The 17,282-nt window shown below is 45.0% G+C and overlaps 2 long non-coding RNA genes across 2 annotated transcripts; one reads left to right on the forward strand and one right to left on the reverse strand.

The window, feature by feature from the left end:
* The first annotated feature begins 212 nt into the window (after nt 1-212).
* On the forward strand, nt 213-12,130 carry LOC116967546. Its single transcript, XR_004410255.1, has 3 exons — nt 213-249; nt 4,247-4,249; nt 12,120-12,130. It is a non-coding gene; the product is annotated as an uncharacterized LOC116967546 (long non-coding RNA).
* LOC116967544 lies at nt 218-16,923 on the reverse strand. The gene is made up of 3 exons (XR_004410253.1): nt 16,914-16,923; nt 11,210-11,215; nt 218-257 (listed from the first exon to the last, which is right to left on the reverse strand). It is a non-coding gene; the product is annotated as an uncharacterized LOC116967544 (long non-coding RNA).
* Between the last annotated feature and the right edge of the window lie 359 nt (nt 16,924-17,282).

The following is a 17,282-nucleotide window of genomic DNA, read 5'->3' on the forward strand; positions in this document are numbered from 1 at the left end:
GAAGCCCAGAGAGGCGGCCATCTTGACTGCTGGCACTCCCATTGAAGTAAAAGGGAGTGATGCCCAGGGTGGCCATGTTAGGTACTGGCATGACATGTGAAGTGTCCTTAAGGTGACACAGACAGGTAGAATTCTTCAAGTAGACGAAAAGGCCTTTATTTGCAAACATCGGCTGGAACATTCAGGGAAGATGCCCGCCCGCTTTTTATTACAGTTTTACAGCCATATCTCCTCTACCTTATCTTGCATGTTCCACACTCCTCTTGCATCAATCCATCTTCTATCCTGACATTCTAAACTCCAGTGAATACAAGCCCAGTCTCTTCAATCTTTCCTCATATGACAGTCCCGCCATCCCAGGAATCAATCTGGTGCGTATAGTTTTGGTTTCCTAATCTGAGGAAAGACATTCTTACCGTTGAGGAAGTACAGAGAAGGTTCACCAGACTGATTCCTGGGATGTCAAGACTTTCATATGAAGAAAGACTGGATAGACTCGGCTTGTACTGGCGATCTTATAGAAACGTACAAAATTCTTAAGTGGTTGGACAGGCTAGATGCAGGAAGATTGTTCCCGATGTTGGGAAGTCCAGAACAAGGGATCACAGTTTAAGGATAAGGGGGAAATCTTTTAGAACCAACATTTTTTTTCACACAGAGAGTGGTGAATCTGTGGAATACTCTGCCACAGTAGGTAGTTGAGGCCAGTTCATTGGCTAGATTTAAGAGGTAGTTAGATGTGGCCCTTGTGGCTAAAGGGATCAGTGGGATAACCTCCCATTTATCTATATTATACTGCATCTGCCACGCATCTGCCCACTCACACAACCTGTCCAGGTCATCCTGCAACCTCCTAACATCCTCTTCACAGTTCACACTGCCACCCAGCTTTGTGTCATCCACAAACTTGCTAGTGTTGCTCCTAATTCCCTCTTCCAAATCATTAATATATATGGTAAACAGTTGCGGCCCCAACACCGAGCCTTGCGGCACTCCACTCGCCACTGCCTGCCGTTCTGAAAAGGACCCGTTCACTCCTATTCTTTGCTTCCGGTCTGCCAACCAATTTTCTATCCAAGTCAACACCCTACGCCCAATACCATGTGCTCTAATGTTAATCACCAGTCTCCCGTGCTGGACCTTATCAAAGGCTTTCTGAAAGTCGAGATACACTACATCCACTGGCTCACCCCTTCATCCATTTTACTTGTCACATCATGAAAAAAAATCCAGAATGTTAGTCAAGCATGATTTCCCTTTCATAAATCCATGTTGACATGGACTAATCCTTTTACTGCCATCCAAATGCCCCATTATTACCTCTTTAATAATTGACTCCTGCATCTTTCCCACCACCGGTCAGGCTAACTGGTCTGTAATTCCCCGTTTTCTCTCTCGCTCCTTTCTTGAAAAGTGGGATAACATTAGCTATCCTCCAATCCACAGGAACTGATCCTGAATCTATTGAACATTGGAAAATGATCACCAATGTTTCCACTATTTCTAGAGTCACCTCCCTGAGGACCCTGGGATGCAGACCATCAGGCCCAGGGGATTTATCATCCTTCAGTCCCATTAGCCTACCCAATACTATTTCTCACCTGAAAATGTATTTGTTCCTCTACCCCATTAGATCCTCTGTCCTCCAGTACATCTGGGAGATTGTTTGAAAGACTGAATAGACTCGGCTTGTACTCGCTAGAATTTAGAAGATTGAGGGGGGTTCTTATAGAAACTTACAAACTTCTTAAAGGGTTGGACAGGCTAGATGCAGGAAGACTGTTCCCGATGTTGGGGAAGTCCAGGACAAGGGGTCACAGTTGAAGGATAAGGGGCAAATCTTTTAGGACCGAGATGAGAAAAACATTTTTCACACAGAGAGTGGTGAATCTGTGGAATTCTCTGCCACAGAAGGTAGTTGAGGCCACAGTTCATTGGCTATATTTAAGAGGGAGTTAGATGTGGCCCTTGTGGCTAAAGGGATCAGGGGGTATGGAGAGAAGGCAGGTACAGGATACTGAGTTGGATGATCAGCCATGATCATATTGAATGGCGGTGCAGGCTCGAAGGGCCGAATGGCCTCTACTCCTGCACCTATTTTCTATGTTTCTGTGTTTCTATGTGTCTTCCTTAGTGAAGACAGATCCGAAGTACCTGTTCAACTCTTGTCATTTCCTTGTTGCACATAATAATTTGACCCGTGTCTGCCTTTAAGGGACCCACATTTGACTTTGCTACTCTTTTACCCCTAACATATCTAAAGAAAGCAGCACACCATCCTCGAATCCCGTCTTTCCCCGCAGACACCGCTGTTGTAGAGAACTGTACAGACACAGTCTGGTGTTCAAAGTCAGCTTTAATCATCAGTCACACCACAGATAATCCTCCAACATTTCGCCACGTCCAGCGGGATCCCAACATTGGCCACATCTTCCAATTCTCCAATTTCAGTGTTTTCTCCCACCTTCCCCTTCCAGCTCTCCCACAGCCGACTGTCTCTGCCTCTTCCTTCCTTTATCCCGCCCCCCCCCCCCCCCCCCGACATCAGTCTGAAGAAGGGTCTCGACCTGAAACGTCACCTATTCCTTCTCTCCATAGATGCTGCCTCACCCGCTGAGTTACTCCAGCATTTTTGTCCACCTTTGATTTTTCCAGCATCTGCAGTTCTTTCTTAATCCACACGGTGGGAGTGTTGACCACAAACTGGAGCGACCTGTTGTGTGAAATCACCGCATATTGAGAGTTGCTGTCTACAAATTAGATATTGTGCTCTTTACTGCAAAATGACCCTTTACCTTTCCCTGTAATACACCCATTGCCCATATGCCAAACTTAGTAAAAGCCCTGAAACCAGGGAAGATTTGGAATGACACAACAGTGATTGGGCTGATCAACAACAGTGATGAAACAAAGTACAGAGCGGAGGTGCAGAACCTGGCGGACTGGTACTCACTTAACAACTTGTCACTAAACACCTCCAAGACCAAGGAGCTGATTATTGACTTCAGGAGGTCACATAATGGAGAATACGCCCCAATCTCTAGCAATGTTACAAATTTTTGAGATTTAAAAAATCAAGTCTTTAATTTATCCCATCAGATAAAGCATAAAAATAAGTTTAATTTGGCACCTAATTCACTTTCATATCTTCAGTATTAAAAAAGTTATGATCATTTTCATACTCGGAAATTAGCATCTTGTTCCCTTTTGTTTTTTTCATTGACTTAACACAAAAGCTGTGATTGAGAACATTTAAAAGCCGATAACTTTATTAAAAATTAAAACTGAATGAAATTTTCAGTTATTATAGATTGAAGCATTCTGAAACAAATATGAAACAATCTTACTTAGATGACTTGAAATTAAAACATATAGTTAGTTAGTTACCTAATTGTAGTTAATTACAAAATTCAATTACTAGATCTAAACATCTATAAATTTCTTAAGAATAGATTAACGTTTTTAAATAGCCTAAGTGTACAAATAACATTCACACAAGAATTCAGAATATAACATAATTTTAAAATCTCATTGTCATGGGTTTATAGGCCAAATAGAAGGAATTTAATGGTTAATACCTGTAAATTAATGGCCATTTAAATCAGCTTTTTTTAACCTGGTGCTGCATAAAATCCGTCCCAGTTTTCGGTATTGACGGCTTCAGAAGCTGATTTTAAAATCATTCCAGCGATGAACTTGTCGGGTGAATTTTTTTTAAAACACACAGAACGGCCGTAGGAACGATACTTTAGCAACATCTTGCACTCCCACAAAATATAATTCATGACCAGGTCGGAACAAAACCCCGTTTTAACCCCGCGCCCCCTCAAACGCGCCAAAATCGCGCACATGGCCAGAGGCAGAATTACAGCCCCTGCCGCTGAAGGTAAGTTTTGTAACATACCTACAATCTCCATCTATGGGGAAAGTGTGGAGAGAGTGTCCAGCTTTAAGTTTCTGGGCACTCACATCTCAGAGGACCTCACATGGTCCACCAACTGCGCTGGTCAAGAAGTCACAGCAATGACTGTTCTTCCTGAGGACATTAAAAAAGACTGGTCTGCCCCCACACCTTCTACTGCTGCACCACAGAGAGCATATTAATATATGGCATCTCTGTGTGGCATCTCAGCTGCACGGAGGCGGAGAGGAGAGCTCTTCAGCGCGTTGTCCACAGAGGGCATCTACCACACACGGTGCCTCAGGAAGGCCATCAGCATCCATAAAGACTTCGCAGGTGCAGCAGGCAGTGAAGAAAGCAAATGGTATGTTAGCTTTCATAGCAAAAGGATTTGAGTATAGGAGCAGGGAGGTTCTACTGCAGTTGTACAGGGTCTTGGTGAGACCACACCTGGAGTATTGCGTACAATTTTGGTCTCCAAATCTGAGGAAGGACATTATTGCCATAGAGGGAGCACAGAGAACGTTCACCAGACTGATTCCTGGGATGTCAGGACTTTCATATGAAGAAAGACTGGATAAACTCGGCTTATACTCGCTAGAATTTAGGAGATTGAGGGGGGATCTTATAGAAACTCTTATAAAATTCTTAAGGGGTTGGATAGGCTAGATGCAGGAAGATTGTTCCCGATGTTGGGGAAGTCCAGAACAAGGGGCCACAGTTTAAGGATAAGGGGGAAATCCTTTAGGACCGAGATGAGAAAAACATTCTTTTCCACACACAGAGAGTGGTGAATCTGTGGAATTCTCTGCCACACAAGGTAGTTGAGGTCAATTCATTGGCTATATTTAAGAGGGAGTTAGATGTGGCCCTTGTGGCTAAAGGGATCAGAGGTATGGAGAGAAAGCAGGGACAGGATACTGAGTTGGATGATCAGCCATGATCATATTGAATGGCGGTGCAGGCTCGAAGGGCCGAATGGCCTACTCCTACACCTATTGTCTACGTTTCTATGTTTCTGTGCCAAACTTAGTAAAAGCCTTGAAACCAGGGAAGATTTGGGATGTAAATCAAGGAACAGCAGATGCAGTTTCTATGTTTCTATGACTGCAATTTGGACAGGTTCATATAGATGTAAACTTTCATATTTTTTCCTGCAATAACCCTTTATATCTATGTAATTCTCTAGCAGGGTTGCAGGCAATCAAAGTTGTTAATGATATTCTGCAGCCCCTCTTCCATTCTCTTGCAAACACCTTCCACAGATCATGTGTTTGAAGTTCGAATCTTGTCTCCAAATGCTGCGTTAAATATGCAGGAAGGCAGGCCATTAGCACATGTTGTATTTGTTTTAAACTTCCTACTTATCTTATCCTCGCAGGCCGACAATTAACACAGTCCTCAATGGTTATTAAGTACATGTTTGTTTACTTTCTGTAGCTGAATCAATTGTCTTTGGAGACATACAGGCAGCTTTCAGAGATTGTTTCAACTCTCCTCTTTGTTAAACTGCCTTTCTCAGGCTACAGAATAAATTGGAATAAAAATGAAATTATGTCGATAAAACTAAAAGACTCAACACACTTCTTAAATTTCCCTTTTAAAATAGCTACAAAAAATTTAAATATTTGGGGATTGAAATCACTAGAAAATATCAAGCTATGTTTAATGCAAATTATAGTCCCCTACTTAAGAAATTAAATACTTTAATGAAATTCTGGAAAACACTTCCGATGTCTTTAATAGGTCGAATAAATGCTATAAAAATGATCTTTCTACCACAAATTCTATACCTATTCCAATCAATTCCTATATACCTACCAAAAAAGTTTTAAAAAAACTGGACTCAGACATTACAAATTTTACATGGGATTATAAATCCCACAGAATACAAAGAACTCACTTGAGCAAACCCAAACAATTGGGCGGTTTAGCACTTCCTAACTTTATGTACTATTATTGGGCAGTAAATATCAAAAATATGATTCATCTGCTGGACAACTCTGCCCAGCAGGTGGATTGGTTTATAATGGAGAGGGAGGATTGCTCCCCTTGCAATATAGGACCGATCCTCCTCTCACCAATGAATCTGAATAACACAAAATACAATAAAAATCCAATTATACACAGTACAATCAGAACTTGGAAACAAATAAAATATAACCTAAAATTAAATTTGTTAAACTGTTTACAACGGGCACCAAATCTGGGGGCTGCTGAGACCAATTTGTTGAGGCCATTTGTAGGAACCTAACAAAGGTACACGACCACACACAATATTGTGTTTATGTGCACACGTACATATTCACAGGGCTCGATGAGAGAGTGGGGTGCGGGGGGAACATCGGACCCGGGTCCAGAGTCCAAAAGGGGCCCCGGAATTTCCTGAAATCTCAGAAAATATTTCCATATATTTAATGAAACAAAGACAATAGGTGCAGGAGTAGAGGCCATTCTGCCCTTCGAACCTGCACCGCCATTCAATATGATCATAGCTGATCATCCAACTCAGTATCCTGTACCTGCCTTCTCTCCATACCCCCTGATCCCTTTAGCCACAAGGGCCACATCTAAATCCCTCTTAAATATAGCCAACGAACTGTGGCCTAACTGTGGCCTCAACTACCTTCTGTGGCAGAGAATTCCACAGATTCACCACTCCATGTGTGAAAAATGTTTTCCTCATCTCGGTCGTAAAAGATTTCTCCCTTATCCTTAAACTGTGTGTGGCCCCTTGTTCTGGACTTCCCCAACATCGGGAACAATCTTCCTGCATCTAGCCTGTCCAACCCCTTAAGAATTTTGTACGTTTCTATAAGATCCCCCCTCAAACTTCTAAATTCTAGCGAGTACAAGCCGAGTTTATCCAGTCTTTCTTCATATGAAAGTCCTGCCATCCCAGGAATCAGTCTGGTGAACCTTCTCTGTAGAATAACTGTAGAGGGAGAAACAGCAGCAGGTGAGAAGATTCTACATTCAACTCAAAATATCAAACACTGGATGGACAGGGCCGGGAAAAATAATTCTAGGCCCAATATTTCAAGGTCAGTTTATCATCACATGTACCAATTAAGGTCCAGTGAAATTTAAATGTGTCTGCAGTAGTGAATCCTACAGGGTAGAAGAATACATTGAGTACTTTCATAATCAGCCTGGCACACCAACATGCCAGCTATATCAAAGACAACACTTCACACAAACAGTGAACTCCCCGACAGAGTTGCCCAATGCTATAACTCTTACTATGGGCATCAAACCCTGTACACAATTAGTGAACTCCCTCACAGAGTTGCCCACCAAACCTGTTCTCTTTACTAAGGGCATCCTGCCTGACCCGCTGAGTTACTCCAGCACTCTGTGAAACGTCACCTATCCATGTTCTCCACAGATGCTGCCTGACCCGCTGAGTTATTCTTGCCATAGAGGGAGTACAGAGAAGGTTCACCAGACTGATTCCTGGGATGTCAGGACTTTCATATGAAGAAAGACTGGATAGACTCGGCTTGTACTCGCTAGAATTTAGAAGATTGAGGGGGGATCTTATAGAAACTTACAAAATTCTTAAGGGGTTGGACAGGCTAGATGCAGGAAGATTTTTCCCGATGTTGGGGAAGTCCAGAACAAGAGGTCACAGTTTAAGGATAAGGGAGAAATCTTTTAGGACCGAGATGAGGAAAACATTTTTCACACAGAGAGTGGTGAATCTGTGGAATTTGCTGCCCCAGAGGATAGTTCAGGCCACACAGTTCATTGGCTATATTTAAGAGGGAGTTAGATGTGGCCCTTGTGGCTAAAGGGATCAGGGGGTATGGAGAGAAGGCAGGTACAGGATACTGAGTTGAATGATCAGTCATGATCATATTGAATGGCGGTGCAGACTCCAAGGTCCGAATGCCCTCTACTCCTGCACCTATTATCTATGTTTCACCAGCACCCTGTGAAACGACACCTATCCATGTTCTCCACAGATGCTGCCTGACCCGCTGAGTTACTCCAGCACTGTGCATTATTTTTGTCAACCAGCTCCTGCAGTTCCTTGATTTTCATCCCAAATCTTCCCAGGTATCAGGGCTTTTACTAAGTTTGGCATCTGTGCAATGGGGGCATTATGGCGAAAGGTAAAGGGTCACAGAGCAACAAAGAACCATTTTGAAGTAAAGAGCATAATTATATCTAATTTGTAGACAGCATTCCTAAAATGTAGTGAATTCACATAACAGGTCGCTCCAATTTGTGGTCAACACTCCCACCGTGTGGATTAAGAAAGAACTGCAGATGCTGGTAAAATCAAAGGTGGACAAAAATGCTGGAGTAACTCATCCATGGAGAGAAGGAATAGGTGACTTTTCAGGTCGAGACCCTTCTTCAGACTGAAGTTGGGGGGGGGGGGGGGTGCGGGATAGAGGAAGGAAGAGGCAGAGACAGTAGGCTGTGGGAGAGCTTGGAAAGAGTAAGGAGGGAGAAAACACTGAAATTGGAGACTGGGAAGATGTGGCCAATGTTGGGATCCTGCTGGAGGTGGCGAAATGTTGGAGGATTATCTGTTGTATGTGACGGTGGAAGGTGAGGACAATAGACAACAGGTGCAGGAGTAGAGGCCATTCGGCCCTTCGAACCAGCACCACCATTCAATGTGATCATGGCTGATCATCCACAAACAGTACCCTGTTTCTGCCTTCTCCCCATATCCCCTGACTCCGCTATCTTTAAAAGCCCTATCTAGCTCTCTCTTGAAAGTTTCCAGAGAACCGGCCTCCACCGCCCTCTGAGTCAGAGAATTCCAGATTCACAACTCTCTGTGAGAAAAAGTGTTTCCTCATATCTGTTCTAAATGGCTTACTCCTTATTCTTAAACTGTGGCCCCTGGTTCTGGACTCCCCCAACATCGGGAACATGTTTCCTGCCTCTAGTGTGTCCTCTCATCCTTCTAAACTCCAGAGAGTACAAGCCCAGCCCCTCCATTCTCTCAACACATGACAGTCCCGCCATCCCGGGAATTAACCTGGTGAACCTACGCTGGGCTCCCTCAATAGCAAGAATGTCCTTCCTCAAATTAGGGGACCAAAACTGCACACAATACTCCAGGTGTGGTCTCACTAGGGCCCTGTACAACTGCAGAAGGACCTCTTTGCTCCTATATTCGATTCTTCTTGTTATAAAGGCCAACAGGCCATTCGCTTTCTTCACTGCCTGCAATGGGGGACATGGGGACTCTGTCCTTGGTACGAGTAACAATGATAAGAGTTCTGGAGAAACTCAGCAGGTCAGGCACCATCTCTGGAGGAAAAGGATGGGTGATATTTTGGGTAAAAACCCTATTATTTCATCCCAAAATCTCTTGTTTCGCCAGAGATGCTGCCAGCCCCACTGAGTTACTCCAGCATTGTGTCTATCTTTGGTATAAACCAGCTTCTACAAGTCTTTATTTCTATATTTACATCAGCCAGATTCAATTTCAGTTGTGATAAGGTTAGGGTATCATCACTTTAGTAAACATAGAAAATAGGTGCAGGAGGAGGCCATTTGGCCCTTCGAGCCAGCACCATCATCCATTGCGATCATGGCTAATCATCTCCAATCAATAACCCATGCCTGCCTTCTCCACATATCCCTGGATTCCACTAGCCCCTAGAGCTCCATCCCTCCCCTAAATCCATCCAGTGATTTGGCCTCCACTGCCGTCTGTGGCAGGGAATTACACAAATAAGATTCCAAAGTTACATCCTTTTATTCTGACACTGTGCCCTCTGGTGCGAGACTCTCCCACTAGTGGAAACATCCGTTTAGTTTGGAGATAGAGCACAGAAACAACACAATTCCAGTTGTACCAGAAAAATATCAACATTAAAAACCCTGGACACTTCAAATGACAACAATTGAAAGTAAAAGTCAGCACAATTAATCAAAGATGCAAACACAATTCAGTAGAAAGCGATAGTGTTCTCACCGACCTCATGCCCTGGAGATGTAGATCCACATCTGGCACAAGGGGAGACTCCCTGTCTCTACCCAGGACCACTGTTCCCATCCACAGCCCAGGACCACTGCTCCCATCCACAGCCCAGGACCACTGCTCCCATCCATCCACAGCCCAGGACCACTGTTCCCATCCACAACCCAGGACCACTGCTCCCATCCATCCACAGCCCAGGACCACTGCTCCCATCCATCCACAGCCCAGGACCACTGCTCCCATCCATCCACAGCCCAGGACCACTGCTCCCATCCATCCACAGCCCAGGACCACTGCTCCCATCCATCCACAGCCCTGCTCCATGGAGTTCTCCTGCACAATTAAAGCATGGAATAGTCTTCACCCATCCATAGTTACCCAAACAGACGCAACTAAATTTAAGGCACCTCTTTTTTCCCCCAAGAACCCTTTTTTGGTTAAGTCCAAGTCAAGAGTCAAGAGAGTTTTATTGTCATGTGTCCCAGATAGGACAATGAAATTCTTGCTTGCTGCAGCACAACAGAATATGTAAACATAATACAGAACAGGAGATAAAAGTTAATTATGTGTATATACCATAGACCATATATATACACAATAAATAAACAGATAAAATGCAATAGGCTGTTATTGTTCAGCCCTTTACCATCTCCAATTTAAATTCCATTTAGAATATTTATGGAGGACCAGGAAACCAGAAACAAGAGAGTTACTCCAGGGAGTTACTCCAGATCCAGGGTCAGGGAGTGATTCTGCGTTGGTTTTCAGCGGTTGCGGCGAGGTGGCGACCAGACAGCAATGGCGGCCAGATACCCCACAAAGTGCCCAGCGCCGACCAGTTGCCGTGGCAGCGCGCAAGCGCAGGGCGGCCGATGATGCGCTGGCCGTGGATGAGAAGCGAGAGGAGAGCGGGAACCCTGCAGCCCGGACACAGATACGGATGGTGGGTGGAGACGGAGAGTTGACAGACAGAGAGATAAAGAGATAGCGAGGGGGGGGGGGGCGCCCAGAGTTGAACGCCAGGTATCCTGCCTTGGCCGGAGGTCGCCTAGATTTCGATGCCCTAGGTGAAGCCTATGAAGCCTAGTGGTGAATCCGGCTCTGCGAGGCCACCCTAGATCTTGAGGCCCTAAGCTTAAGCTTGCCAAGCTTATACGTAAATCCAGCCCTGCACTGATGCAAAAAGAAGGTAGACAGAGGCTAATGCCCAGGATTAGCACAGGACCTTCAAGAGAGCGTGAAGGTTCCATACTGTTTCCAAAACAGCAGCCTTTGGCCTCTCCTTGAACTGGGCACCGCAGTGTATGATCCACCAAACCAAACGGGGGATCATATTGACAATAATAAACGTAAACTATAAACTTGTGATCCAAAGTTAAAGTGCCAGAGAAGAAGCAGCAAATCCTCACAGCGATAATACACCTTAATGGTGTAAATACAGACTATTATTAGCATCTTGTACAATACCTCTTTAAAATGGGCGGTTGGTTCATTCAGCGGTGAAACGCCTCTTGGCTCTGACAGCGCTGCCGTGGGTCGGTGTTTAAGGGGAGGCAGTCAAGGGGGTGAGGCTGGGAGCCACCCCCGTCAGCAGGGCCCCCAACACGGGGAAGAGCGGTCACCTGTGCAGGGCCAGGGACCGACATGACAGACTCACGGTGTGATGGTCCCTGCGGATCCGAGCGGCAGAAGCTTCCCCGCGGCGCCGGGAATAAGGAGCGGGAGCGTGGCCACTTCAACCACTCCCCTTCTGGTGAGGGTAGGGTAGGGTGGGGTCGGGTAGAGATGGTTGAGCTAAACAGAGCAAACACGACCTCCTCCAACGCCGTCTGTCTGTGTCTGTGTCTGTTTATCTTCCTGCCCATTGTGTGCATCGTTCAAAATGCTACATTATAGAATGTTAGTTTGTGTCAAGGTTCCATCTCCCCGGGACTGCGGCAACATCACCCCAACATTCCAACCCGCCCCTCCAGGCATGGACATCGCTATCAAAACATGCGGGGGTCACCATTTCTTGCCACACTTTCACAACTCTGCTTGCTACCCAGCTGTGTGGTTCCTGTCACAGAGTGGTACAGCAGATGATAGACCTTTGACTAACTTCCTGTTATTTGGGGTTTCGTAACTAAACTAAGATCGATATAACCATAGCATGAGTATATTGTATTAGAGACAAGCATGCTTTGAATGGGTAGAGCTGTGATTGATATGTTAGACGTCATTGCTGCCATTCTGTATGAACATGTGACTATGTTTCCAAAACAGTATAAAAATATGCTGTATGTCTTCATTCATTAGAGTGATGGCCTGGGAGGAGTTAAGCATCTGCTATATGCTTGACTTTGTATCTCCTAGCACTCTCTAGCTAAATGATCATTAAAGCTTGTATTGGTTTTACCCAACATTGTAAGTTGTCTGTTTTAAGAAAATGAACCTTAACATTGGCGTAGTCGCAGCAGAATACACATTAGATGAGCCATAAGCATCTGAATTTTTCTGAGCCAAGTCTAAAGAGTAAGCTTGATTGTAAGCTGACTGTAAATCCAAGGTTTTGTTTTCTAATAGTCTCCTGTCGTATTAAAGGCGATGCCAAATCATTGATAAAAGTGTCTCGAATAACTTCCTGTCGATATTGATCAGCCGTAACTGCTTTGAAGGCACAGTCTTTACTAAGTCTTTGAAGTTCTTGTAAAAATTCATCAAGTGATTCACCAGGTTTTTGTTTCCGAGTAGCAAGGAGGTGTCGAGCGAATATCACGTTGGGTGTCTTAACGAAGAGTTTGCTTAGTACATCAATAGCAGAATCATAAGTTGTACATTCCTCTATGTAATCATATACATCAGAAGAGTCGAAGCTTATTAATGTCTTGAGTCTGTCTGGTGCATCATTGTCACATCATCAAAGAAGTTTTCAAGAAGGAACTGCAGATGCTGGAAGTTCGAAGGTACACAAAAATGCTGGAGAAACTCAGCAGGTGCAGCAGCATCTATGGAGTGAAGGAAATAGGCGACGTTTCGGGCCAAAACCCTTCTTCAGACAGATGGGGGGTGGGGGGGAGAAGGAAGGAAAAAGGGAGGAGGAGGACCCCGAGGGCGGGGGGGTGGGAGGAGACAGCGCAAGGGTTAAGGAAGGGGAGGAGACAGCAAGGGCTAGCAAAATCACTAAGTCACTCTACACCTCCAAACCCCACCAGGATGGCCTCAAAGCCCTCTGGTTCTTCCTCGACCAGAGGAGCAACCTATACCCAGCCACTGACACTCTCCTCCACCTAGCGGAGTTGGTCCTCACCCTCAACAACTTTACGTTTGACTCCTCACATTTCCTCCAAACACAAGGCGTAGCTATGGGCACATTCATGGGCTCCAGCTACGCCTGCCTCTTTGTCGGGTACGTTGAACAATCCTTGTTCAATACGTACCAGGGCCCCATCCTCGACCTCTACCTCCGTTACATTGACGACTGCTTTGGGGCCACCTCCTGCACCCACACACAACTGACTGACTTTATCCACTTCACCACCAACTTCCATCCGGCACTCCAATACACCTGGACCATTTCCGACACTTCCCTACCATTCCGTGACCTCACCATCTCCATCGCAGGGGACAGACTTCTGACCGACATACACTACAAACCAACTGACTCACATGGCTATCTGGACTACACGTCTTCCCACCCTGCCTCCTGTAAAGACTCCATCCCCTACTCCCAATTCCTCCGCCGACGCCGCATCTGTTCCCAGGATGAGACGTTCCACACCAGGGCATCGGAAATGTCCTCGTTCTTCAGGGAACGGGGATTCCCCTCCGCCACCATAGATGAGGCTCGCACCAGGGTCTCATCCATACCCCGCAACACTGCTCTCTCTCCCCATCCCCGCACTCGTAACAAGGGCAGAGTCCCCCTAGTCCTCACCTTTCACCCCACCAGCCGGCAAATACAACACATAATCCCCTGCCATTTCCGCCACCTCCACCGTGACCCCACCACTCGCCACATCTTCCCATCTCCCCCTATGTTTGCCTTCCGCAAAGACCGCTCCCTCCGCAACTCCCTTGTCAATTCTTCCCTTCCCTCCCGTACCACCCCCTCCCCAGGCACTTTCCGTTGCAACCGCAAGAAATGCAACACCTGTCCCTTCACCTCCCCCCTCGACTCCATTCAAGGACCCAAGCAGTCGTTCCAGGTGTGACAAAGGTTCACCTGTATCTCCTCCAACCTCATCTACTGCATCCGCTGCTCTAGATTTCAGCTGATTTACATGGGGGAGACTAAGCGGAGATTGGGCGATCATTTCGCCGAACACCTCCGCTCAGTCTGCAATAACCTACCTGAACTCCCGGTGGCTCAGCACTTCAACTCCCCCTCCCATTCCCAATCCGACCTCTCTGTCCTGGGTCACCTCCATTGCCAGAGTGAGCAACACCGGAAATTGGAGGAACAGCACCTCATATTCTGCCTGGGTTGCTTGCGTCCGATGGCATGAACGTTGAATTCTCCCAATTTTGCTAGCCCTTGCTGTCTCCTCCCCTTCCTTAACCCTCGAGCTGTCTCCTCCCATCCCCCCCCCCCCCCCACCCCCCCCCCCCCCCCCCGCCCTCGGGCTCCTCCTCCTCCATTTTTCCTTCCTTTTACCCCACACCCCCCATCAGTCTGAAGAAGGGTTTCGGCCCGAAACGTCACCTATTTCCTTCACACCATAGATGCTGCTGCACCCGCTGAGTTTCTCCAGCATTTTTGTGTACCTTTCATCAAAGAAGTTATTTAGTTTACGAAGCCAGTGCTTCCAATCCTTTGCAGCAACAGCAGGTGAGTTGGGATCCAGATCCAAGCATTGTGGTTTCAGTAGTGTCTCCATTCCAAGTCGGACTCTTTGACTTCTAAGATTAAGTTGCTTAAATTGGTGTGAGATAAATGAAACTTTCACTACTCGTAATTAACTTAACTTTATTTAAGCTTTAAGCAACTTATTTGTTTAATACATAAACTCACAAACGTCTGGCAAACATGGCCGATTCTGCAGGCTTTTCCCGCCCAAAATACTTTGCACATGCGCACACTCCGGAAATGTCCTGCGCATGCGCACTCTCTAGAAGAGCTCCGCACATCCGCACATGCGCCGGCTTCACTGCTACATTAAATATGCAGGATGGCAGGCAATTAGCACATGTTGTATTTGTTTTAAACTTCTTACTTATCTTGTGTGCTCCTTCCTTTCTCATCCTCGCATCCCCGATAATTAACACAGTCCTCGATGGTTATTAAGTGCATGTTTGTTTACTTTCTGCAGCTGAATCCATTGTCTTTGAAGACATACAGGCAGCTTTCAGAGGTGGTTTTAACTCTTCTCTTTGTTAAACCGTTTACAATGGGCACCAAACGTGGGCTGCTGGGATCAATTTGTTGAGCCCATTTTTAGGAACCTAACAAAGGTACAGACCAAAGATCTTATAGTGGATCTTTGCTGCACAATCTAGTCAGTTGTGTGCTCGTAGAATAAAACCATCCTTAAGTTAGACATCTTTTGTAAATCTTGCTCAAAACAAATTTAATTTTGTGAAATTCTTCAAGTCCTCTTGCTGTGTGTGAGGAAATTAAATACTTAGGTCATGTCATATCTGATGACTGGAAGGATGACAAAGACCTCTACCGACAGCGCTGTAAAATTTATCTTCAAGCCAACATGCTTATAAGGAAGTTTTATATGTGCTCTGATTCTGTGAAGTGTTCCCTGTTCAGAACCTACATCACACCGTTATATACTGCTCAATTGTGGTCTAATCATAAGAAAAAGAGTATGCAGAGGCTTAAGGTTGCATACAATGATGCAATAAGGTTGCTACTTTGTGTCCCTAGGTGGCATAGTGCCAGTCAATTGTTTGTGCCCACTAGAGTGCCAACCTGTGAGGCACTCTTAAGACAGCTGATGTTTAGTTTTATGTGTCGCCTGGACAAATCAGAGAACCACATAATTGAAGCCCTAGTCAGCCCTCTGAAAAGCTGCTATAGATTCACTTCTAGGCTAAGACGGCATTGGTGCAATAGCTTATATATATTTTAGGCTAATATGCAATTTTTTAATGTATCTTTGTAATTCTTTGTACTGTTTGATGTGTTATATGGACCTGTGTCTGAAATAAAGCTTTAATAATAATTAGATAACCCCACCATTACAGACAGATCTCATTCCACTCTCTGGCTTTTGGGAAGACCAGACCCCTTTTTATTTGTGGAGAAACAACTCCATAGTAAATAGAAAATAAGCACAAAAACATTAAGTAACATTCCAGGGCTAGAGCAACTGGAATCTTCATATTGCTATTATTTTCCCAAATACCGCAGATGTGAACAGTGTGATTACATTAGTGTGATTAGATGAATGAATTACAGAGTGCAAGTGTAATACAAACATCATCTCAAACACAGCTTATGTGCCATTTAACCTTATAACCATATAACAATTACAGCACGGAAACAGGCCATCTCGGCCCTTCTAGTCCGTGCCGAACACTTATTCTCCCCTAGTCCCATCTACCTGCACTGAGACCATAACCCTCCATTCCTTTCCCGTCCATATACCTATCCAATTTATTTTTAAATGATAAAATCGAACCTGCCTCCACCACTTCCACTAGAAGCTCATTCCACACAGCTACCACTCTCTGAGTAAAGAAGTTCCCCCTCATGTCACCCCTAAACTTCTGTTCCTTAATTCTCAAATCATGTCCTCTTGTTTGAAGCTTCCCCACTCTCAATGGGAAAAGCTTATCCACGTCAAGTCTGTCTATCCCTCTCATCATTTTAAAGACCTCTATCGTCCCCCTTTAACCTTCTGCGCTCCAAAGAATAAAGACCTAACTTGTTCAACCTTTCTCTGTAACTTAGTTGCTGAAACCCAGGCAATCTAGTAAATCTCCTCTGTACTCGCTCTATTTTGTTGACATCCTTCCTATAATTAGGCGACCAAAATTGTACACCATACTCCAGAATTGGCCTCACCAATGCCTTGTACAATTTTAACATTACATCCCAAATTAAAAAGAAATGATTTAAAAAACATTAAAAAAGACAATTACCAGTGTCAAATTTTATTCTTTAACAAGAATTAACAGAAGTATGGACTAACAGAATTATGAATCTAACCCTATATCACACACACAAACCGTTCCCCTGTAACATTGATTACACTGTGAGTCGGGTCGGATAGGTTCCGGGTTACTAAAATGGGTGGAATAAATGCCCAGGTTCCCCTCCGTAGCTACTACACGTCAGCCCATTGCATTTCGCAGCAGTGGCCTATCTTGCTCCGCTATAGGATCTTTGATACATCCCACACACAGTATTGTGTTCACATACGCACGTACATATTCACAGGGCCTATGAGAGAGTGGGGTGCAGGGGGTACATCGGACCTGAGCCCAGAGTCC

This window comes from Amblyraja radiata, chromosome 40 (assembly GCF_010909765.2).
Source record: "Amblyraja radiata isolate CabotCenter1 chromosome 40, sAmbRad1.1.pri, whole genome shotgun sequence".
In the NCBI taxonomy this organism is placed as follows: Eukaryota; Metazoa; Chordata; class Chondrichthyes; order Rajiformes; family Rajidae; genus Amblyraja; species Amblyraja radiata.